Here is a 24,607-nt window from a genome sequence, read left to right as displayed (position 1 = left end):
CTTCTCTCCGACTCCTCCTAGTTCACCCTGATGTCTCTGTTCTACATTAGTGCTGACATCGACATGAACAATTTTAGAACTGACCTGAGCACAAACAATGCCCTTACTTCTAAATAATGACTGGCAGAGTGCCACTCCCATGACCTTGCCCAATTTAATGGTCACACTGAAAGCGATCTTTACTTGACACAGTTGGCATTCTGATAGTAAAGTTGCTATCCATGCTTGACGCTGATTGCGTGTTTTCAATGAATTTGAAGATCTTATTTAATTTCATAATGTGGTTTACACTACAATAACTTCAACACTACAAAAAGTCACTACAATGACTTTCTTTTATGATTTAGAGGATGAAGGAGGGTCTCTGCTCGGCCCAGGGTCTGGAGAGAGGAGAAGGGAGTTAGCACCAAACTTTTCAAATTTCCAGAGTGCATTTCATATTTTACCATATACATCCACACTCCTGATTTCATATTATTATCCCAGCAATGACAGAGGGTAGGAAGCCCAGGTTTACTAGCCACAATTTTATTGAATATCATGCAGCTTCAGAGAGGTTATCTGGCTTGTCCATGGTACTAAGAGTCTGACCCAGGTCATCCGACTCCACGTACAGGATCTTTAACAACAGTTATCATTGTACTGGTACGGGGCAGAAATGTGGGTTAACAGGCATACTGTTTTCTCTGATAGAAAGTTGAATTTTAAAAACTACTAATAGAAAACTCCAAACAAAAAGCAAGAGGGCTCTGTGGGCAGTGGTTAGAATGCAGAACAAATGAGGCCAAGGTCAAAAGCTCAATCCCCATAAGTGCTGGCTGTCGTCTCAGCTCTGTTTCTTGGCCAGTTGATTTTACCTCAACCAGGTGTCCCACAGATGTGTGCTCTTGGCCACAGAAGGGGACGGGGTGAGAGTGTGGGAATGAGCAGGCTCCAATCCATCACCAAGACCGAGACAACACCCCACAGCGAATGCTCCACTAATGGTGCGTGAGATATATCATCTATGTACATGGAAGACACACACACTCACACAGCCAGAGAAGTATCTCATTTGATGGAATCATGATGTAGAAAAACAAGAGCAGACAAAGTGATAAAATAAAGACTAGCTGTTGCAAAATGATTCACTTTTTATTCATTCACTCATTCAACAAATACTTGTTATGAAGGGCCTATGATGAGCCAGGCACAGGTTTAGGTGATGGAGATGCAGCAGTGACTAAAACAGAAAAATGTCTATCTTCACGGCATTATGTTCTAGTGGAAGAAAGAAAATAAATGAGGACATTTAGTTTGTCAGGCTGTGAAAGGTGTTAAAGAGAAAAAATGAGGCAGGCCAGGGGGTAGGAATTCACTGAGAAAGTGACATTTGAGAGGAGACCTAAAGAACATGAGGAGCAAATCATGCAGCTTTGTAGGGGAAAGAACCGTCGTAAGCCAAGAAAGAGGAGGTGCAAGACCCTGCAAAGGAGCCTGAGGAGAGCACGCCTGGCATGTTCAGGTAACCCCAAGGAGGGGTGAAGGTCAGAGAGGTGTGGACCCGAGTGCAGATCATGTGGGGCCACAAAGGTCATTGGGAGGACTTTGGCTTTTATTGGAATAAGATGGGAAAGCATCTGAGCAGAAGTGATCTGATCTGGCTTACCTTTAACAAAACCACTTTGGCTGCTGTGTTGAGATAACACTATAGGGGGCCAAGAGCAAAGCAGGGAGACTAGTTAGGACGCTGGCACAATAACCCAGCAGGAGGGGACAGTGGCTTGGCCAACGTGAGGGCCACAGAGGTGCAATACCTGGAGGAAGTCTGCATGCATTGCATTCTGAGGGTGCGGCCAAGAGCACTGAAGGTGGGACCAACAGCATTGCAGCTGGAATGGATGTGGATACAATAAAGAGGAATCCAGAATAACTCTTAAGTTTTTAGGCCTGAGCAACTCAAAAGATGGAACTGCCATTTACCAAGATGGAGAAGATTATAAGAAAAGAATATTTGGGGGAGAAAGATCCAGAAGTAGGTGTTTTGAACATGTTAAGTTTGAGATGTCCGTTAGATCCAAGAGGAGCTACCTAGCCTGTAGGCAATGAATATTTGAGAGATCCAGGAGAGGGGTCTGGGCTGAAGAGGTCATTTGGGAAACATCAGAGTATTGATAGTTCTATATGACACTCTCCGTTAGTGTAATTAGAATTATTCTAATAAAAATAGTTTTGCAAGAACTCATCTGCTTCACAAAGCAAGATACCCTCGTGTATATACTATACTGTAACAGTCCCCTGCTGAGAGGTATCCTGAAACCCCTTCTCCCCTTGAGGTTTGTGTGGTATGACATCTTATTTGCCCATTTCAAAGGGATTAAATGCCTCCCTCCCTTCCCGACGTACCATATCCCCAAGAGGCAACCATGTGGTTGCCAGCAGAGAATAGCTCAGTTGCTCTTGCAGCACATTTTAAGGCAGATGAGAAAAGCCTTCAGTCTGGAATAGAAATATCTCAGAGACAATTTGGCTCCAGGGCACCCCAAGAGAATGAGGGACACTAAGATGGGAGGGCACAGGAGGATGCTTCCAGGCTTCACCTTCCCCTGGAAGTGTGAACACCCAGGGAACACCCACTCCGGGAATAGGACAATAAACTGTGTGAACCTAAAAGGGGGTTGGGGTGGGGGCAGTACAGAGACACAGGCAGGCTTCCCTCGGCTTTATACTGCTGCAAATGGCAGATGCCTAATTAAAGCATTTGCAATTAGTTTGGCTTGTTCTGTGATTCCTTTCTGCAAACAAATAAGATGGGAGAATATATTAGCTCTTGGCAATCTAGTTCTAAAAAAACTTTTTCTCCCATCATCACTCTTTTGTCCTGCTCAGAAAAGAGCTGAACCACTAAGTACACGTAGTAAAGCATCTGACTTACCTCCTTGTTCAAAACAGTATTTTTCCTTCCACTTCATATGAGAGTGCAATTACCCATTTGCTTTTAAAGCATGAGTATTTATTTTGAATTTAATACAAGTTCTTAATTTGGATGTGTTATTTTTATTCAATGAAGATAACAGTCTTCCTAATTCTTCTATCCTTCTGATTCGACACACTAGGCAATGTTAACCGCCTACTCAAAACGCAAATGATATATTTTGTAACGATGAGAAAAGCATTCACTAGACTTTGAGAGAACTTGAGGGATGTGTGTTTGTGTATGTGTCTGTGTATGTGTAAATAAAGAGTTGCACTTATTGCCACTTTATTGCAACCTACTTGAAGGCATAGACTTTTTCTTCACTGTAGCAAAAAACACCAGGTCCACTTTAAGCTGAGAAAAATGAACCATGTGGGACTATCCTTCATTCATTTATTGGTTCAACATTTACTTGAGTTTCTACACTGGTTCTTACAAATTTTAACCTATTTAAACTTAGATATTTTCTCCAGTAAGTATATTCTGCAGATGGATCCTGAGATAAGGATTTTGGGCGTGTGCTGGACTTTTACATATGTGGGTGATATGCATTATTGAGATGTGGCCCATCTCCAAAGGGTGGTCCATGTAAAACATAACACTGGGAAGATTGTCACCACACAAACATCGTAAATAAGAAACAGGAACTAGACTGCTTTATATCAACCTGGAAAAAAAAGACATACAAAAATGAAGTTTTAAATCTGATGTTCATTCTTTTCTGCTTTCAGATAGGTTTGCCAAGTGCCTCATTCAAGAATGCCCTAAATCCAAAATAATAATAGAGAGCGGGAGTTACTCAAGATTCAAATAAAAGCTACCATATAAACAAGCATGAGTAAACCAAATTGAAATAGTTAGTGCACTTATTTTTTAACAGATAGTTTAGGTTAATAGGTGGAGACACGGTTCTGCCACTGTATTTAAGGTTAGGTTAATAAGTAACTTTGGTGCCTGGAGTAGTTTAATCAAAGCTTCCTGTAAATCATAAAACTGCTCCATGCAGACAAAACAGGGTATTAAAAAACCATACAAAATGCTTGCAATCTTGACCTTTGGAACGTGTGGATAAGGTGTAAAAAAGTAAGATATTTTCATTTAGGATTGACACAGGCAACTTTACTTTTGGGAAAAACCTAAATAAAGGATTCATGTATCCAGAACCAACAATTCCCCCTGCTAACAGAGTGGCAGACTGTGGACTTGATGCCCAAGATGTATGTTGGAAGGAAGACTCAAAATTACAAGGATAGAGAAAGGCCAGGCAAAGCACAGGACCTCTCTCTTGGGAAGGACTTAAAAACCAGTGCTGGGGGGCATTAAATAGCTTTCCTGAGACCTACTGGCAGAACACTACAACTGGGTTAAACATCTTTTCAGATTTGAGGCAAAGAAAGTTGTGCGTACAAGTGTGAGAAAGTGTGTGTGTGTCTGTGCGCGCGTGTGTTTTAAACCTTTTGCAGATCACATTCAGCAGTAACTTGATTTCCATCCAGCCTAAGCAGAGCAGAGAGCGATCCCACGGTGGCCGTGCCTGGCCACTGCATCCCCAAAGCAGCCACCTTTCTCCCAGGGACCTGACGCGGGCAGAACGGCCACTGGGGCTGCCCAGTGCAGTACAGGCCGGAGGACGCCCCTGGAAGTGCCTGTCTCGGCTGTGAAGACAGCGGTTCATCCCTCTGCTTCACGCACACCTGGCTCCCTACTCCGCTCCTCCCTCGACACCCGCAGGCTGGAAAACGGTGCGTGGGGCGCAGGAGGCTGTGCATTTTGCATTTGGAGCTGGTACTTGCAAGCCAGCGAGCCCCAGCCAGTGTCCACACGCACCCGCGCGCCAGCCGCTGTCCACACTGGCCACACGGCATTCCAAGCTCTGCCGCTCAACCTCCCCTTCCTCCCCCACCCCTTCCTCGATTGCTTGAGAGCCTGGTCCAACAAGTGCAGCGCTGAGACCCCAACCAAGCTGACCACCAGCCGGGGGACGCCACTGTGCGCGAGCACCTAGCTCCTAGCCGCATCCTGGACCGTCCACCCGCTTCCCTCCGCGGTCGGTTTCCCGCGGTCTGCACACGCGGAGCCCCAATCCTGTCATGCCTACCGCCCATGGCTTTCAGGAAAACTTTCCAGAAGCGCCTGGTCGAGTGACCCCGTGCAGGAGAAGGAGGAGGAGGCGCCAGGCGCTGGGCGCAGGGGCGGCGAGGGAGCAGGAAAGACAGCAGAAGTCCTGTTTCCTTTCCCGACACCCAAGTCCGGGACTGCTCCCTGGCTCCCCCTGTACGGTTCGGGAGGAGGGAGCGGACCTCAGGATCCTGCTTTGCACCATGTCCCACAGTGGGGAGCTGAGAAACAAGCGGAGAATCTGGAGAAGACACGCTTCCCACTCCAGCAGGGTCAAGCAGGGTGGGTGGGCACTGTCGAGCTTGCTACCGAGCGCCCCACCGCCCCCGAGGCAGCGCTCTAGGACGCAGCCCGTAGTTCGGACATTCAGAACCTGGGGTCGGGGAAGAGCCCTTGTCTGAGTAGAAAGGCTTGGGCCATCTCGTGCCAGGTTTTCCCACCCTTCCCCCTCCCGGGACACCTCCTTTCCAGAGGTACCTCATAGATTCTGGAGGAGAGTACAGGAGGCGCCAACCCCGGCGTGGCAGGCTCTGTGCTTGAGAGGGACGCAGCCACGACGGATGCTGTCCTCATAGCCCAGGAGGGAGCTGCGGCGAGGGATAGGACCCAGGGCGTGGGGCGCCGCGCCACACCGGGAGGAAGCCGCTCCCGGGCACTCGTTCGAGCAAACAAAGCCCGGAACCTCTGGTGCCAGCGGCCGCGGGAGACGAGATGTCACCAAGTGGCAGGGCGCGCGGGTGCCAGGGCCATTACAAGTTTCTCGCACTCCACAGAGCCCACACCAGATCCCGCGCGGACAACAAAAGATTCTCTACGCTTCCCCCACGGTCTCCGTGGAACCCCTTCTCCCATCCCAGAACCCAAACCTGGTGCTGGGCGAAAACAGCGCTGTTCTACCCAACCTCCTCCAGTCCTCGAGGGCAGAACCCCATCCCCTTCCCCTGCCTTCGCACCAGGACAGGGCTATTCCGAGAATCCCACCCTCTCGGGGCCTCTGCTCCCTTCTGGCCCGAAAGTGAGGACCGGCCCTGGGTCCTGCACACACATCCCCTAGCCAGGCAGCCATCCGCACGGTCGCGGTCCGGGGCGGCGCCGGGCGTGTGCGCAGCGCGGGTGGGGAAGCTCGCAACACGGAGCTCGGCGGTCTCTGGGGCGCAGGGCGGAGAGGAGCGGCAGGCAGGGCTTACGACTGCTCCCCCAGGGCCGGCCAACGCTCGGGAGACAGAGACACGAGACAAAATAAAACGCAGGCACTACAAAGCCGACAGCCCGTGCCGGCCGCGGCCGCGGGACCCGCAGGCTGGAGCCGAGTCGCCCGTGAGGTGGGGCGCGCCGAGCCGCCCCAGCCGTACCTTTTCGGTGCATCGACGGGCAGACGGCCGGGGCTCGGAGCGGGCTGGTACAGCGTGTATCCCATTTAGTAATCCATTATCGAGGGGATCTCTCCGGGCCGCGAGCTGTGCTCTCTCCTTTGCAAGCCTTTGTCATTCCTACATGTGTGCTTGTCTCTTTGGGGGTAACAGTCGCGGCGACTACTTTCTGGGATGCAAACGTGCTGTGTTCATCTCCAATGACAGACACAGAAGGGGAGAGGAAAAAAGAAGGAAAAAACCAACAAGGAAGGAGTAAATGTTCAAGAAACTCTTCTCCCAATCCAAATTCCACTTGGATTCCACTCCGGTGAGTCCCTTCGGTGGTGTCTGCGCCGATTAACAAGTCATTTCAGGGTGGGGGGCAGGGTGGGGGCTGGGGCAGGGGTGCACGCTGTAGCCCCGCTCAGCGCCCTGGCGCGCTATGCTGCGGGTGTGGAGATGCTGGCCGCTGCCGCTGCTCCTAAGCGGGCATCGCGGGCGGTCGGCCCCGCGGAGAAGCGTCGCTGCTGCGTCCCGAGCGCCTGGGCAGCCGAGTGCGCGGGGAGCGGAGTTGGCTGCAGCCTCACCCCTTGCCGCTCACTACTCGTCTTTCCCCGGAGAGGCCGTCGCTCCCGGGCGGAGCCAAGTCCCGGACTGGATTGCGCAGAGCGGACTCTCCTCCTGCAACCCCGCCTTCTTTGGCTGGCGTCTTCTCCGACCCAAAGGAGAGCTGTGGTGTATGTGTGTGAATGCGAGCGAGCGAGGCGGAGAGAGGGAGAACCTACGCGGTGTGGCTGCAGGTGGAGCCTTGGACCGACTGGCCAGCGAAGCTTCCTTCCTCCACGATTCCTGGCCCCGCCGCGCGCTCGGCGGCGGAGGTCCTCGCAGGGTCGACTCGGGCAGGAGCCCAGCCCTTGCCTCCCCCACCCTCGCATCTGCTGTAGCCAGGGGAAAAAAAAATCCCAAACAGCATTGCTGAGCCCTGCCAAATCAGAAAAATAAATAAAAATAGACGTAGTGCAGGAGCGAGTTACAAGAAAGGATTTGTTCATCGATTTTCTTAAATGGAAAAGTTTGAAAGGATGAGGGTAAGTAAACGGCGAGCCTTTCTAATTCTGATTACTGTATCAAGAGGTGGATTCCAGAAGTGATGGACGCTCTACGCACCCAGATGAATTGGATAGAAGCTGGTACGGTCAAAAATACCTTCGAAGATATGAAGACAGCTATTAGTAAACGCACATACAACACGTTAATAAAGCATGTTAAAGAAGCAAATAAACTGTAGTACGAAGAGTGGTGTTATTAATGACAGTGACGATCTGTTTTAAAACTTAGTGTGTAGACTGTTCTGAGAAATAAGTAAACTTCAGAAATGAGACGCAAACAATTCCAATGAATCCACAGCTTCATGGAGGAAGTAAATCCAACTTCTTCCAAGGCGCTATTGTTATGATCACACGAAGAATGGCAGGCACAGCCTTCCTCTACCGCTTGAACTTTCAATCGCCTAAAAGCCTTGCAGTTATAGGCTAGTGCCAACTGGTCGGGCCACACTATGTACCCCTCCCCCGGCCGCTGCGCGCTCCCTGCCGCGCCCGCTCGCCCGGCAAACAACTGCGCACTGTGGCCGCTGCTCTCCAAGTGGGCTTCGCAGATGGTGTGGGCCATAGCCACAGCCTTTAAAGAAAGTACACTGGGCAGTTAAACAGTTCTCGAAGCAGTATTTTATATTATAGGGTCAGCTGAGAAAAGCATTGGGCGGGCGATCTGGGTCTCAGCCGCCCTTAGGCCAAGTGCGCTCAAATAAATGCATTAGAAACTGTACCTGTTACCTAATTGGGGCTAGGGCCACTAATAAGTCCGTATTCTCTTTTTGGCCATTCCTGCTGGGAATCCAAGTTACGTACAGACATTTGTTCATGAGGGCTCACGAAGTGTAAATGCACACACGACAACGCCATATATATATATATACTCATGTATATAGATATACAGATATATATATATTTCTTTTTTTTCCCGCCCACAAATCACCTGGACAAGGTGGGGAGATGCGGAGACTGGTAAGGCGAAAAAAACCCAGTCTCCTTGCTGTTCTCCAGAGCTGCCAGCAGGGGCCGCCATCCCCACTTTCCCAAGCCAAGGCCCCTACGGATCCGGGGTGGCGGGGTGCGAGGCGCTCGGTGCGCGCGCAGCCCCCGCGACTCCGGGGCCGGCTGCGGGAGGGGGCTGGGACTTAGGGGCGGCGGGCTTGGCTGCGCGCTCCCGCGGCTCGGGTGGGAGCTGGTTCGCGGACGTCCATCTCAAATCCGGTCGGGACCGGGAGAAGGGCTCTGGTGGGTCGCGACGGCCCGATCCTCGGCTGCGCTGTTTAACGCCCAGATTTGGGCTGGCGACGGCAGGGCCAGTGCGAGCCGGGTCCCTGAGCTCATCCGTGCGACCTGGCGCGGTCCCGCAGTTCGGGCCCAAGAGATCCCCGGGGTTCTCTGTCCGGCACCTCCACCCCGCCCGGGTCGCGGAGGCCCCTTCTTCGCTCTCTGCCGCCGATTTACATGCTAATTGTGTCTGGGAAAAGTTCTTTAATTGGCAGAATTAGGCAGAGCAAACGAATTGTTTCACAGGCTGAACCAAATTAATTCCGGGTTTAGCTTCTTCCCTTGGAGAAACAAACAATTAAGCTGTCTTGTTTGCTTTATGGATATATTGGAAATGCCCCACATCGAGTTTCAGGATATGTTTTTAAAAGGAAATTATTTTTCATTATTAATACTTGCATGTTTAATTTGCAGTAAGGCTGAGCCAAGAAGCAAAAGATTAAATTTACCTAATTTAAAATTATAGAATGCCAGAAGAAAAGTGTTTGAGTTAACTTTTGCTCGACTAAGAAATACTACCCGGAATCTTCCTGGCAATTACTAGATTGTAGAGTCTCACCGTCCAATTAGGCGCCCATCATCCTGACCAGGTGAGATTACCTTTCCACCTGCCAGGGGAGAGATGCTCCGAGAGCAGGAAGAAAAGCCAGCTGTGTCGCTCCTGAAGCCTGGGGGGAGCACCTGTGGGGAGGCTGTCATGAAACCTCACGATGTCGTTTCTCCTTCTGTGCACCTCAGACTCACTTCCAGGAACCGACTTTAACTTTTCCATAAGACCGCTGCCCCTCCAAAGCCTTTGAAATCTGCCGTCTACCCTGTCCCTTCAGGGAAAGAAAGCCAGAGGGGGAGTTAAAAGGATCACAGAGAGAAGGAGAAGGAAATTTACACTGTTTTGTAGTTAAGTGGCATGAAGTGGAGTGAGGAGGGCCTTGGTCTCTGGAGGCCGATTGTGGTTATGTCATTTACTGGCTGGTGATCTTGCGCAAGTCGCTTCTCTCTCTGGAGCCCCAGTGGACACACCTGTCAATGGGGATTCATGGACTTCTCACTTCCCAGGAATTGTGTGAATTAAATGAGATGCTGAGTGTAGGGCCACGAGTCTAGGGGCTGGCACACACTGCTTAAAGGTTAACTAGCATCATAGTCATCTTTGTCATCTTCCACATCAGTCCTACTACCGCATTTTACAGGAGTCAGACGGAGGCACAGAGGAAAGACTCGGCTTGCTTTGTGTCAGTGCTGGGAACTACCCATAACAACTCCTCTTCAAAAATGCCTGTAAGACAATGCCCGCCTTCCCTCACACCACCTGGAAAAGGTATGGAGGAAGATTAAATAAAAACTTGCCCAGGAACTGTTTAAAGACGACATCTAGCTATTTGATCAGAATCTCTGCTTTAAGACAAAAAGGAGTAAAGACCGTGGAAAAGGAAGAGTCTGCTGGTGTTTACGGCCATCTCCTTAAGAGTGTGACTTCCTGGGAGCCTGTGGGAGTATAGTTTGTACATTCAGGCCATTGTCAGTTATACCCAGGAAACCTCTCTGTATCTACAGTCCCTTCTCAGAAGATCCCTTTACCTCTTTGCCTTAAATTAGAGGTTTTAAAATCTATTTGCACATTAAAATTACTGGGGGACTTTTAAATGGCACAAATTCCCAGGCTCCAGAGATTTTCACTTGTCAGGCTGGGGTGGGACCTGGGCATGGGTATTTTTTTAAGCTCCCTAGATGATTCTAGTGTGTAGCCAGGGATGAGAACCACCATCACAATGAGTCCTGGCTGTGTTCTATAACACTGCTTTTCCCAGCCTTTTCTGGTAGGGCTGTTTCTTTTCCCTCTTGCCCATTTATCCCAGTGTTGAGAAGTGAGGTCAGTGTCCTTCTTGATTCTGGGACCATTTCTTCTCCCCTCAAAAACCCCCGGACCTTTGGAGGCTGTGCTCCACAAATTCATTGGTGCTGTCATCTGCAGATCTCATTGCACCCTGCTCTTCAAAGACTTAGCACCAGGCTTACTGTCCTCATCTGTCCCACACCTATCACCATTCACGGAAGTGTTAGCGTCCACCTAGCCACTAACCCTCTGCTTTCTCGGTTTCTTGCCTTCCTCATCTACACTGTCTTTTTCCCTTACTCACCTCTGCCCCCACTCGAGGGCTTCATGCTGGGCTGTATTATCAGAAAGGGTTCCATCTTCTAAATCACTAATTCTAACATCCCACTCTCCAGCTGCAGCTTCCTCTCATTCTAGCTTGCGTGCCTACGCACCCCTCTGCACTCACTGATTTCATGAAGACTTCCAGGCCGTATGTCCTGCCCCTCTCTCTCCATCCATCCAGTTCGTTCATTCCCCTCTCTGTCCAGCATAGCTTCATAATAGCAATCTCTCTCTAGCAAATACTTTCAACTCCCTTGCTCCTCTATCTTTTACTGACACCCATCTGCCTAAATACCAGTCCTGAATTATATAAAATCAGCCTTCTCTGCTCTCGCATCAGGCAGCTGAAGCCTGCCGGAAAAAAAATTTGAAGCGCACATCTAGGCAGGTGGTACACTCAGTTATCAACCTCATTTGGACCCTCAACACTGCCTCTTCCCTTTCTCTTAATTAGTCTCTAACGTTCTCCCCTTAACCAGATGTTTAGCCCTCGGTGCCTCCCACTTCCCTGAAAACACAGTCTATCAGATGGGAACTTTTCACTTCTGTACTCGTCATTTCCTGCATATCTCCTCTTGTGGTGGAGGCAGTGTCCCTCCTCCAGTCTGAGACCAGTCTCTCCACCTGTTCTCAGATCGTTTACACATTCTCAGAAGTCCTGTCCTATTCTCTCCACCTCTTGTGCCTCGCCTGCATGTGTATGCTGTCTACATCAGCGTGTAAACAAGCTTTAGTCTCTCTCATCTTACAAACAAGCCCCCCTTGGATCCTCTGTTTCTTTCATGCTACTTCTCTCCTCTCTTCCAAAGCCAAATGTCACCAAGGATTGTTGACAGTCTGCACTGCCACTTCCTCCTCTCCCACTGAGTCATTCCTGTCTGGCTTCGGTTCCCAGCACTCCACTGACAAAGCTTTTGCTAAAGTCTATGATGACATCCGTGAGAGTAAATCCAGTGGACATTTTAAAGTTTTCATTTTATCTGAATTCTCAGCAATGATGAACACGACCACTCCTTCCTCTGTGACGTGCTCTTTGCTTTTGACTTCTACAACACATGATTCCCTCCTGGTTCACTCCTACCTCTCTCCTTTTTTTAACGTTGCTTTTCTTTTGAGGAAATTGAAAGATACAGAAATTTTCAAAGAATAATATAATATCTCAATTTTCACCACCCAGAATTGACAATGTTAATATTTTGTCATATTTGTTTCCTGTCTTTATTTCAAGAAATAACATGTGTGTAAAGCCTACCTTCCCTACAATCAAGTCTTTCCCATTGCCCTCCACTTCTTCAGAGGTGACACTGTCATGAGTTTCCTGTATATCCTTATAGTTCATTTTCTATATTTTCACATGTACCATGTGTACCCAGAACCAATGTATAGCAATGTTTTTGGTGTTTTTTCCCCCGAGTTAACATAAATAATACCCTCTTTACTCTTGTCCTCCAATTCATTCTCCAAATTGTAGCTAAAGTGATCTTTGAACAATGCAGATCTGATCACATCACGGCCCTGCTTAAAACACTTTGGCATCCCCACACCCCTAGCCTTCAAGGCTGTGCGTGGTTCTTGCCACCTCTCTGGCCTCATCTCTCTGCCATGCTCCCATTACCTTCTTCCCTTTGTAACATCGCCGGCATGGAAAGTTCCCTACAAGCCTGCCTGTGTGCTTCTGCCTGGAATGCTATCATCTCCCCCTTTCACCTCTTTACCTGGATAACTCCCACTCATCCTTCAAGTTTCAGGCCAAATGTCCCTTCCTCAAGAAAGACTTCCCTGATACATCAGAATACGTCATACCTCCTCCATTATATATTCCCAGTGTACTTTGCAAATTAGTCCATAAGTCACAGCTAGAGTTAATTTTTGGTGAAATTTCTTGTCGAATGCTTCTCTTTGCTGTTAGACCAGAGCTCCTGGAGTCCTGGGACCACATCTCTTTTCTTTCTCTTGTATCTCTAGCACCTGGCAGAGAGTAAGGGCTCATACATAAAAGAGGGGATAAATTAGTAAAAGCAGTGAGTTCTTTTTCAAGGATTCAGTAGGAAAAGAAATAGATTGTTGGATGGGATAAGACCATTTAAAAAGGGAAAGAAAAAAAATAAAACACCAGGAAGTTATTTTGAGATTCCAGTTCTAAAGAGGAGCAAAATCTAGGCTTTCACCCAACATAGAACTTCTAATGTACGGTGTCTAATTTGTATTTTGAATGAGGAAAAAAGATTTACAGATGTAAATGGTGAGTAAATACAACAATTACAAAACAAGATGCTTAAAAATAAGCTGCAATAGGAATATAAATATAACTCTAAAAGACCAGTGGAAGGAGATAAAATTGCAATTTGAATCCACTGGGAACAATGCAAGAGCATCTCTGAGGACCATTCTTCCAGCAAGCTGAATTGTGCTAACAGTGGTTTACTGTCTGCCCCTCCATGAACAGCCTCACGGGTGGTGCCCTCTCCCTGTGTAACAGTCATTCCAGTGTACCACAGTGAAGCCTGGGCCCCATTCACTTTCTGATATCAAGTTATTGTTGGGGAAATTAAGAGAATGGTAGATTAGAAATAAAGGTAATGAATGAACAATAAATGTTAAGTAAACCAGAACTCCATTTTCCCCCCTTGAAAACTCTTTATGTTTAATTGAAGTCTTTAGTTATATAATACAGAGTAAAGGCTGTGTCTGACATTATTTTCATCTTTCAGTTCCAGCATAATTTCTTTTAATTGCCCCTCCTACTAATGTTTAAACTTAAAAGCATGTACTTGATTATGAGTTTGTTTAAAAATGCAGTTACCTAAATGTGATTTATACTTTTCATAAGCAGATAAACCAGATGATTAAACACCACTTTGGAATTTGCTATTTGGCCAAAAGAATGGTGAAAAGTAAAATATACTTCTTTTATGAGAACTGTTTGCAAGGTCTTTGCTTCCGGGGAGTAGAAGCCCTGCTAGAAGAGAAAATGGTTCTGGCCCATGCTTAAATATCAAATTATGCTTCACTTCGTTCCAAATCTAGTTTTTAGATTATGTGAGAAAACACTGTACTAATATCAACTGAAAGACTTTTTCCAGGCTGTTTATGATGAATGTGTATTTAAGGGTAATTTTATAACCAGAGAAATGGAGACAACGGGGGATGTTTTGTTTGCTTTCACATCGAAACTTTAGAACAGAAGACAGCTGTTTTAAACATCTAAACTCAGGCTGGATAATTACGGACAATGAAAGTACTTTTAAAAAATGATATGCTTGCGGGGCTGGCCCCGTGGCCGAGTGGTTAAGTTCGCGCGCTCCCCTGCAGGCGGCCCAGTGTTTCGTTAGTTCGAATCCTGGGCGCGGACATGGCGCTGCTCATCAGACCACGCTGAGGCAGCGTCCCACATGCCACAACTAGAAGAACCCACAACGAAGAATACACAACTATGTACCGGGGGGCTTTGGGGAGAAAAAGGAAAAAATAAAATCTTTAAAAAAAAAAAAAAAAATGATATGCTTGCATCTAAAGTAGGATTTTAATGAAGTATGAAAAATAACGTTGCATATAAAATTATCCTCTGAAAACTCCCCTATATGTATAATTATAAAATATAAAGATGGTTTCCTAATGTCTTAACTCGACTTTGGATTTTGTACGTGGGCCAGTCTCTAGTTAATAATCCTTTAAAACACTGACGACACTTAACTAGCTAGATTGAAGAATCTTTTCAACTTTTAGGTTGAAATGAGCTTAAATATTACATCTTAAAATAAATAACACATTCTTTGGTAGTTCCCAGAAGTTTCAGATGATTCAGTAGTTACTAGTGCTTAATTTATACTTCACCAAAATTTAAGACAAGTGGAACAATTGATGTCAGTTTCTTTGCGAAACCTCTTAAATACACCTTTATTCATAACCAGGCACTTATTAGTATAAAGTAGAATGTTACATTTTAACGTTTGAACTGAAAACCTGCACCCTTGTTTTCTTAAGAAATATGTGTCGTGGACGGCATCATTAAGACTTTTATAAAAACACGCACATTGATTTCCTCATGGTTCCTCTCCCTTTGTTTCCATACCTCAGGGCAGTCGAATCATTTCCTTTCTGTAAATAGCCTCTTAAAGCCTTTTCTCGTTTAAGCAAACTTTAGAAAACCCCTAACTCTCGCTCCTCCTCACCGTTACTGTCCCCTTCTCTTCTCTACCCTCTGAAAAAAAATTGTGATCGTGGATTATGGATTTTTGCATTATTACAGCCCAAAGTTGACATTGTTTTGCTAGATTTCCTTACCTTAAGGAATTTTCCCTTTTTGCTTAATTCCTTAGTCAATACATTACTTTTTTCAGCTAGGTTTTTTTTTTCTGTAAACTGTTCGGCTATTTTTCTTACAAAACACACCATATAAACTGTAATAAGACTGTTGTATGACAGTATTAATTCACTCACTGTGGGGTGAGGTTAGCCTTATACTCTTAGATTTGTACCAATGCATTATTGGATGACGGTGACTCAGATGCAATGGTACTTTTCTTATCACATTGTGTTTCTTGATCACATCACAATGTCATCCTTCAAGCCAAACATCTTAGAGTTGTCCTTGTTCTCCCATTTGTCACATCCAATTCATCAGCAGATCCTGTTGGCTCTACCTTCAGAATATATGCAGAATCTAACCACTTCTCATTTCCACCATTACCACACTAGTCCAAGCACCACCATTTTCATCTGGAGTCTTCCAATAGCCTTATAACTGATCTCCTGGTTTCTGAACTTGCTGTATTCTGTACCCTACAATCTAGTCCCCAAATGGCAGCCAGAGTGAAGCTTTAACTTTTGCAGTAAAATCCTGTCAGTCCTCTGCTCAAAACCATCCAATGATGTCTTTCTCATCTCCTTTGGAGGAAAAGCCAAAGCCCCTACTCCGTGACCTCCCCTCCCCTTCCACAGCCTCCTCTCATCTTCTGCCCTTTACTCACTCCACTCTCGCCTCACTGCCTTGTGCACATCCTACCTCAAGATCTTGTTTCCCCTCTTCCTGAAACACCGATTCCTCTGATCTCCACAGGGCTCATCCCTCACCTCCTTAAGGTCTTTGTTCAAATCAGACCTCCCTGACCACAGATTATGAAATTACAATTCCTAAATCTAGGGGGCTTCCTTCTGCTCCCTTACTCTGCTGCGTTGTACTCACAGCCCTATTGCCATCTGACCCTCTATGTGTGTACTGTTTGTTTAGTGTCTGTCTCCTGCCGCTCAGTCGTTAGCTTCATCAGGGCAGGAACTGACTTTCATTTAATACTATATTCCCCGCACTCAGCACAGGGCCTAGCACATTCTAGAAATGCAATAAATATTTGTTAAGTGAGTGAATAAATAAGCACAGCTTACCACATTTCATGTCAATCACATTAGGGCCACTCATGCATGTACTATATGCTAGGTACCATTTAGAACAAAGTAAGTAGCTGTCTGTCAAGAAATGGCCCCCAATACAGGGTTCTCTTTAACAGTTTCTTTGTCTAATGTTACAGCAGGCAGAACATGGTTCGTTTTTTGTTTTGTTTTGTTTTTTTGAGGAGGATTAGCCCTGAGTTAACATCCACAGCCAATTCTGCTCTTTTTGCTGAGGAAGATTGGCCCTGAGCTACTATCTGTGCTCATCTTTCTTCGCTTTACATGTGTGATGCCTGCCACAGCATGGATTGATGAGCAGTGCCTAGGTCTGTGCCCGGGATCCCAACCGGCAAACCCTGGGCCTCCAAAGCAGAGAGTGCGAAATTAAGTGCTACACGACTGGGCAGGCCCACCTTTTTGTTTTTAATACGGTTTTCTTTGGGGCAGTGCCTGCTGTTTCATGGTGAGAGTAGGAATGGGTTTGCAGAGCTGGGAGGTTCTGAATCAGAAATGCCTGGGATGGATGATGAGGATTTTTCTTGCTACTTGCTGACTACTTCAGATGCTCATTTCCGAAGACCAAGAGGAAAAGGAGAGCTAATTCACATGATAACCTCCATGCGGGCCTCTGTATCAGCTCTGGCTGCCATAATGAAATATCTCAGGCTGGGTCTTTTAAACAAGGACATTCATTTTCTCATAAATCTGAAGGCTGGAAATCTAAGATCAGGGTTCTGGCTGTTGTGGTTTCTGGTGACCATTCTCTTCTTGGCTTGAAGATGCTGCCTTCTCCATGTGTCCCTGTGTCCTCGATACTTGCGAGAAGAGGGAGAGTGAGCTCTCTTGTGTCTCTTCTTATAGGGACACTAATCCTATCAGATCAAGGCCCCACTCTTCTGACCTCATTTAACCTTCATTACTTTCTTACTCCAAATACAGCCCCACTGGGGGTTTGGGCTTCAACCTATGAACTTAAGGGGGCAGACAAGCATTCAGTCCCTAACAGCCTCCCTCCTAGGTTTAGCTGAATCCTGTGAAATCCCATGCCCATAGTTCTCCAGGCAGGCTGACATAGACGAGGGCCCGGACAGGCCATTTGGTTTGGGGCTTACATTCAGAAAAGTTCTCAAGTGGTCTGTTTTAACCTTTTCTTCAAATAATGTTCATACACACACACACAAACCACATCCATAAAAAATATTAAATGTAACACATGTATATATATATATATATATATAATGCATAGAATATAATATACATAAAATATATCTAACATATAGAAAACCATTGTATTATTATTTCACAAATTAAATATTTGCACAGTGCTTATGAGCCTGTTTTAGCACTTCTTCTCTTTTGGTATAAGGGAGCATCTAGTCTCTCTCAACATCAGAGGGACTGCCTTCTAGATTTGGGCCACTGCATTCACCATGTTTGCCATCCCTCTTACTCTTGGTTATCATCCAAATCTTGGCCCTTCCTTCCAGGAATTCTTTCCTGTGTTTTCCTGTCCACACAGCTCTGTGCTGCTTCTCCCCGACTGGATCTCTCATTCCTCTCCTCCTTTCCAAACCTCCGTTTATTGTCCTTGTCCCTTTGGGACTTCTCCAGAATGAACAATGACCCCCATATTCTCAAGATTTTCATTGACTAATCTTTCCACATCTGGTTCTCCCTAGTGTGGGATACAAAAGGCCCCTGGACATGTTATGACCATTCTTGGGTGATGACGACTTCATCAGTTGTCAGGATAGAGCCCAAAACGTGCAAACTCTTCCCTAAACTGATCATTTCTCAGGATGGGCTTCTCAGGGGAGTGCTTGAATGAGGACCGAGGCCTGGGTTCTGTGAAATGAGGGCCTCTAGGGAGATAGAGTTCGGCACATGGGGAGACAGCATGTGTGGTAAAAGAACACAGAGGTGGGACCCTGGAGACCTTGGCAAGCCCAGTGACCCTGAGCCTTAGCTTTTTATCTGAGATTACATATCAGAAACCTTCTAGAAAAGTGCTTCTCGCCATGGGGAGCTCAGTCAATAAATATGGTTAACATGCTCTGGAAGCTTCGTGGGGGAGTAGGAGTGATGCAGGCCTGGAGCTGGGCCTCCAGGGCGGCTCTGAAAGGGTCCATGACTGAGATTCACATTCCCTTGGAATGAAGCTGGGGCGTGGGGAACTGAGTGCTCTCGTCATCACACTGGCCACAAAGACGTTGCTCAACTTTCTTTGACAACGAATTTGGGACAAAGACTCTATTTTTGAAAAAACACACAGGAGAAAGTAGTGCTAATGGAAAAGAGAAGTGAATCTGAAAACATGTGAAGTTTTAAGAAGGACAAAAGTGGGACGTTATGTAAGCAGCTTCCTGCAGGGGTGAAAGCTTCGCTAACACAGTGCTGCTCATGCTGGAGACGATTCTAACAGCTTTATGGGTATTAACCCATTGAGTCTTTCAAGTGATTCTAATGTGTAAGTATTTTTTATTATCTTAATTCAACAGATGAGGCAAATGAGGCAAACAGATATTAAGAAAATGTGGCCAAAGTCTTGTAGGTGTGATGTGGCTGAGGCAGAATTCAAACCCAGGCCTTCAGCACCCAGCCACAGGCTGTGCTGGCAGTCAGGCAAAGGAAATGTGTGTGTTATATGCGTTTGGTTCCTTGTTTCAGCCCTTCTAAGAAACACGTGGACGTCCCAAACATCCTTGAGGCATGTGGTGTTTAATGCTTCTGCTCACTTAACAAAATAGAGTCTGGTTCAAAATGTGTGTAATGTTATGGCAAATCCTCCCCAACACAATTTCAGCAAATTGTTTAAATTTAAATGTGTGCTCATTCAACCGATAACCAAATTAGAGGAGAATCTTAGTTATAAAAAAGATAATGCAGGGATCGATAATTTGATTTTTAGAAAAGATGATTTGCTTTTGAGAGGCATCAGTGTTGAAGGAAGCTCTTGATTCAGGTTTAATGTTTAAGATTACTAATATGTCACAACCTATGTCTGTTGCTTGAAGAAGGAAGGTATCCTCAGTTCCCTTCTTCCAAGTGTGTGGTCCTGTTCTTACAGAGAGTGTTGGGCATGGCTGTGTACATCAGCTGACTTTCCTCTTGAGCTGGCTCCAGAATCAGCGAGACACAAGAGCATTTTCGCTTCTTAGAGCTTGAGCTTCTAACAAAAAGAATCAACTCCCTATACTGGGATAGCTGGCTCTCCATTTGGAAAATAGTAAAGTTGGTTCCTACCTCACACCACTTTTGAAAATAAATTCCAGATAGATTAAAGATCTAAAAGTAAAAGAAAAACAAAATATAAGAGAGTTAAATGCGTATATAAGAGAACGCAATTATGATCTTGGGATGCAAAAGGCCTTCTTACGACAATAAAAACAAAACCTCTGAAGGCAAAAATTAGAAATTTTGACTATTTCCAAAAGAAAAACTTTGATAAGACAAAATATACTGTAAATAAAGTAAGAAGGTAGATGGCAGATTGGGAGAAAAATATTTGCAACTTAACTAACAGAAAAAGGATATAGCATATGCAAGGAGTCATGCAAATTGAATAAGACGATGGTAAACAATTTGATAGGAAAAAGCAGGCAAAACGCATAAAGAGGCAATTCTTAGGAGGGAGTGAAGTGGCCAATACATATCCCAGGAGATGCTCAATTTCACATTGATTAGGGAAATGCAAACTTAAACAGTAGGATAACATTCTTTTGTATGAATCAGACTAGGAAAGAATATTAAAGTTTGATAATAGAGGGCATAACTAGGGAAGAAGCATCTAGGTAGGGGAAGGAGGGGTGATGTTGTGGACTGAATGTTTGTGTTCCCCCAAATTCATGTGTTGAAGCCCTAACCCCTTGGCGTGGCTGTATTTGGAATAAGGAAGTAATTAAGGTTAAATGAGGTCATGGGGGGGGGGGGCCTGATCTGATGAGATTAGTGTCCTTAATAAGATGAGACACCAGAGTGCTGGCGTTGTCTCTCTCTCTCTCTTTTCCCACCATGTGAGGACGCAGTGAGAAGGCAGCCATCCCAAGCCAGGAGGAGAATCCTCACCAGAAACCAAACCCTGTGGGAACTTGTTCGTGAACTTCCAGCCTCCAGAACTGTGAGAAAATAAATGTCTCTTTTGAAACCACCCAGTCTGTGGTATTTTGTTATGGGAGCCCGAGCTGACTAAGACAAGTATAAAAGAGGACTTTAACCTTAGCCGACAAGTTAGCCATAATGTTCTAATATTTTACATATTACTTATGTGATTAAAACATTAACTTTTTAAAGTCAATTTTCTCTTCCCTCTTCCCCTGTAACTGCCCTTTGTCCCTTTTCCTGTCCTTCCCCTGAATAATATTAATCCAGGCAGACATTTTTGTTCTGAACCTTCCAGCAAAACTTTCCAAAAGGACCTCGCTAAGATCAGGGTCCCTCACCACAAATTCTGCGGTAATACCATAGAAGGACTTGAGGTTAGGTCACTGGAATAAGAGTGTGAATTCGTACGGGGATTTGTGGTCAGGGGAAATCACTACCTCTTAGCCTGAGAGGAGAAGGTGCAAGGGAAAAAGTCACTTTCTCTCATCTTCTAATACTACATAATGTGCACAGGGTGTTTTAAATGTGTTACCTTAATATTGATGGTCAACATTTATTCTATCCTCACTACATGACAGGCACTCCCTGAATATTTTATATGCATTATCTCATTTAATCCTCACAAAACCCCCATGAGGAAATTGAGATAAACATTCTTAAATCATAGAATTTTCTTATTATATTTTATTTATTATAAAACAATATTATACCAACATGCAACAAATTTACAGACAGTTTTTCCTTTATCCTTCCCCATAAATACAAACATCATTTCCGTTTTTAGGTGTTCCCTTCTAGGCTTCATCTACATGCTTACGCATTTTTCTGTTGCCACTACAGGGTTATATAATTTTGTCCATATCTTATTTCATTTAGCATATGTGTTATACACTCTTCATAACTGTCATTTTAATGGCTACTCAATATTTCATTCAGTTATAATTTACTTATCTCTTCCTCTGTGGTTGACATCTAGGCCATTTCCAGTTTCTTGTTATCATAGATAATGTTGAATAAACATTTTCCTGCACATGATTTTTTAAACTTGTTAGTTCTCTAGGATGACTTCTCAGAGGTATTACTAAGGGTCACATGATCCAAGCAATTTTTATTTCTATTGATCAAAATTGCTCAATACCTTTCCAAAGCCTTGTGCCAATTAACGAAGGCCCCAACAACATACAAATATACTGGGTTCATCACAGTATTGTTGGCATTGGCTAGCATCACTTCAAGGTTTTTGCTGATGTACAAACTTAAGGGGAGGTTCCTCTGCTCTGGTAAGACTACTTGGTTAGCTGATTGAAGACGGCAAAGACACAGAAAAGGATGGGGATTATTTTTCCCAGTTTAGCATCCATCTCCTTCCTCTAAGAACAGCACCTTGAGTTCCTCTGCTCTCTCAATCCACCTAGTTTGATGGGACCTCTGTGCCACCCTCAGATCCAGGAGATCAGCATGTGATCCAGGGTGGTCTCAGTCTCTCTCTCTCTGTCTCTCTCTCTCTCTCTCTCACACACACACACACACACACACACACAAATACACAGAATGGATTCAACAAAAAGCAAGCAGAGCCAGGAGGAAAGAATGAGAGTGCATCCTGGTGACAGTGTGTGAGTCCCCAGATCCAGCTGGCTTGATGCCAGGTTACTCTTGGATTCAGGGCTGCTATATGGAGTTGAGCAATTTGTGAACTTCAAAGGGTTCCCAGCCACAGGGGTAAATGGGGGCTGAAGTGCATTTTTTGCATCTGGGAGCAAGGCTGCATCTACCTAGAGGAAAGGGCATGTTTTGTTTTGTTTTCACACAAAGGCTCCCGTTGCTTGCCAAGCCACATGCTCACTCAGGAGCCCTTTTTCCATTTCTCAGAAGGGGCTACGTGGGCTGCCAATAGCTTTGCAGTTATATGAACCAGTAAATCTCCCCTTATACTTAAGTCAATTTGAGGTCTGCTTCTGTCACTTGGAACCAAACTAATCCTGATTAATATATCAGATCAAAGGATTTTAAAACTAGGATAGACCTTAAAAATTCCTGAGTACCTGTGGATCACCTACAGATGGAATGACTTGGGGAGTTTAGTAACTTGGTTAACATCATACCACTGTGTTAGTGGCAGGCCAGCACTAAAGGCTAGTTTCCAAGTGAGCATTCTTTGCAACATAATATACTGCACCTCTGCTTACTACCCATGATGCCATTTTATAAGCTTGGATTTGAGGGTCTGACTCTGCAGAGATGGCCCGTCTCCTCTCGGCTACTCTGCCTACCACATAGCGGCCCCCAAGTCAATGTTGGCCTCTTGGCTGTGACTTTGTGATCCAACTACCTACACTTCTCCATGGCATGAAGATCTGAACAGTAAAACATAGGATGTGATCTGATAAATTTGTTACTATGTATAAAAAGTCAACTTGGAAAGTGACAAAGCGCTATGAATACTATGACTAGGAAAATTAAACATCTCTACTCTTTAGCCTAAGATTTAAAGAAATAAATATATTCAGATATATTTGCAGCTATTCTTTGGCTATTGTTAAATACTGGTAAATTTGTGTATGGTCTTTTCCCAGGCCTAAGCAGAAAATTCATCACAGGTCCTCTCAGACTCACGGATAAGGTCTCAGAGGGAGATTCACCCTGGCCTGTGCCCGACTAAACGCTCAAAGGCGTTAGTCTCTGATCACTACCCGCTTGCTTTATCATTTCCCCCTACTTCTTTTGATATTCCTGAATTTTATTTATCCTGGAGAATCTGTCTTCTCTATGCCTCTTAAAGCTGGAAAACGGAGGGAGCTTTCAGCTTTTTGAGAAACGCAAGGAAAGGCTGCACGATTTCTCTGGGTTTCTGTCAAAGCTTGTTATGGTCTCTTCCCAGACAGAAGAGAGTAATTTTCTTCCACCAGACAGCCTGTTTCCAACCCAAATTTGCCCTGTGACAATATAAAATCAGATTCCCTGCCAAATTCTATAGATGTCTTCTTGTTTTGAGGCCTGGTTTCTTTGACAATGACTTTTGAACAAATTACTTTTTAAAGAGTTAGGCCCCTTTCCTTCTGCTCCTTGTGAAACCTGTGAACAGAGCTCTCAAACTGGCTCCTCTTCTCGTTTGTGGGTGAAATGGTATCAGAGAAAGGTGTGGAATGGGTGCTATCAAAGGGGAGCTGCCCCTCCTCTCACCAGGGGCCAGACCCTGCCCCTAGGCTTGGATTCCATCTCCTTCTGCCTCTCAGGAACTTTCCATTATCCCTATGCACCTGTGTATTATGTTTTAATCATGCTCGTCTCACTCACCTAAAAAAGTCCTTTTCTTAATCCAAAATGCCCTACTAGCTATCACCTTGCCTTATTTCCTTCCCTTTTGTCCCTGAGTTCACTAAAGATTTGTCTGCACATACCATCCTAACTGCATGTACTTCCTAACTTTCACTGACTCTTTACATCATTCTATGTACGTGTCCTTCCCCACCTCTCCACAAAAACAGCTTTGGCTAAAGGCATTCGTTAGGGAAACAAATAGACATCCAGGTGGCTCAACCATGTAGACCCTCCCTGAGCACTCCATTGTAATTTCCTTGCTGGTTTTTTCTCCTCCATTCAGTCTTTAAATGTTGGGATTAATTTGGGCTCTGTAATGGGCACCCCCAGCTTTCATTGCCTCTATCTACATTCTTATTCATTCCCATTATTTTAAGGACCATTCATATGTGATGACTCCTGGATATGCATCTTCAGTCTACGTCTCTGAGAATCAGATTCATATACTCAACTTCCTGTTTGACACTTCCATTTAGATGCCACATAAGCATTATGACCTAAACAGGACTTTGCTTTTCTCGCCAGACTCCACCCATGCTCATTCTTCTCCATCTCTCTTCAGACTAGAGACCCAGGGATAGTTCTTGATTCCTCCTCATCCCTCAATTAATTCATCAGCAAATCTTGTCTGTCCTATCTCTGACATATGTCACGTCAGTCTCTTTTTTCTTTTCTGTTTCACTACCACCATCCCCATTGAAGCCTATCATTTCTCAATTCTTTCACTGCAACAGCCTCCTAACTGTTTTCCCTGAAACCTGTCTTGCTCCCCTCTAACCCAGTATTCCCCACTGCATCTTGAATAAAGTTACAAACTTCATCATATCACTCTGCT

General features: G+C 45.3%; 1 protein-coding gene across 2 annotated transcripts in view; it reads right to left on the bottom strand.

Moving 5' to 3' along the window:
- Nucleotides 1-7,111, bottom strand: part of SEMA6A (semaphorin 6A) — a 126,575-nt gene extending 119,464 nt beyond the window's left edge. The window contains exon 1 of one of the 2 annotated variants that reach the window (XM_046667592.1): nucleotides 6,427-7,111. The gene's annotated coding sequence lies outside the window, so the exon portion shown is untranslated. The remainder of the gene's footprint in view (nucleotides 1-6,426) is intronic. The other variant, XM_046667591.1, reaches the window with a different exon arrangement.
- Between the last annotated feature and the right edge of the window lie 17,496 nt (nucleotides 7,112-24,607).

Source organism: Equus quagga, chromosome 7 (genome assembly GCF_021613505.1).
Source record: "Equus quagga isolate Etosha38 chromosome 7, UCLA_HA_Equagga_1.0, whole genome shotgun sequence".
In the NCBI taxonomy this organism is placed as follows: domain Eukaryota; kingdom Metazoa; phylum Chordata; class Mammalia; order Perissodactyla; family Equidae; genus Equus; species Equus quagga.
Note: the sequence above shows the minus strand (reverse complement) of the source record. Positions and strands in the feature narration are given on the sequence as shown.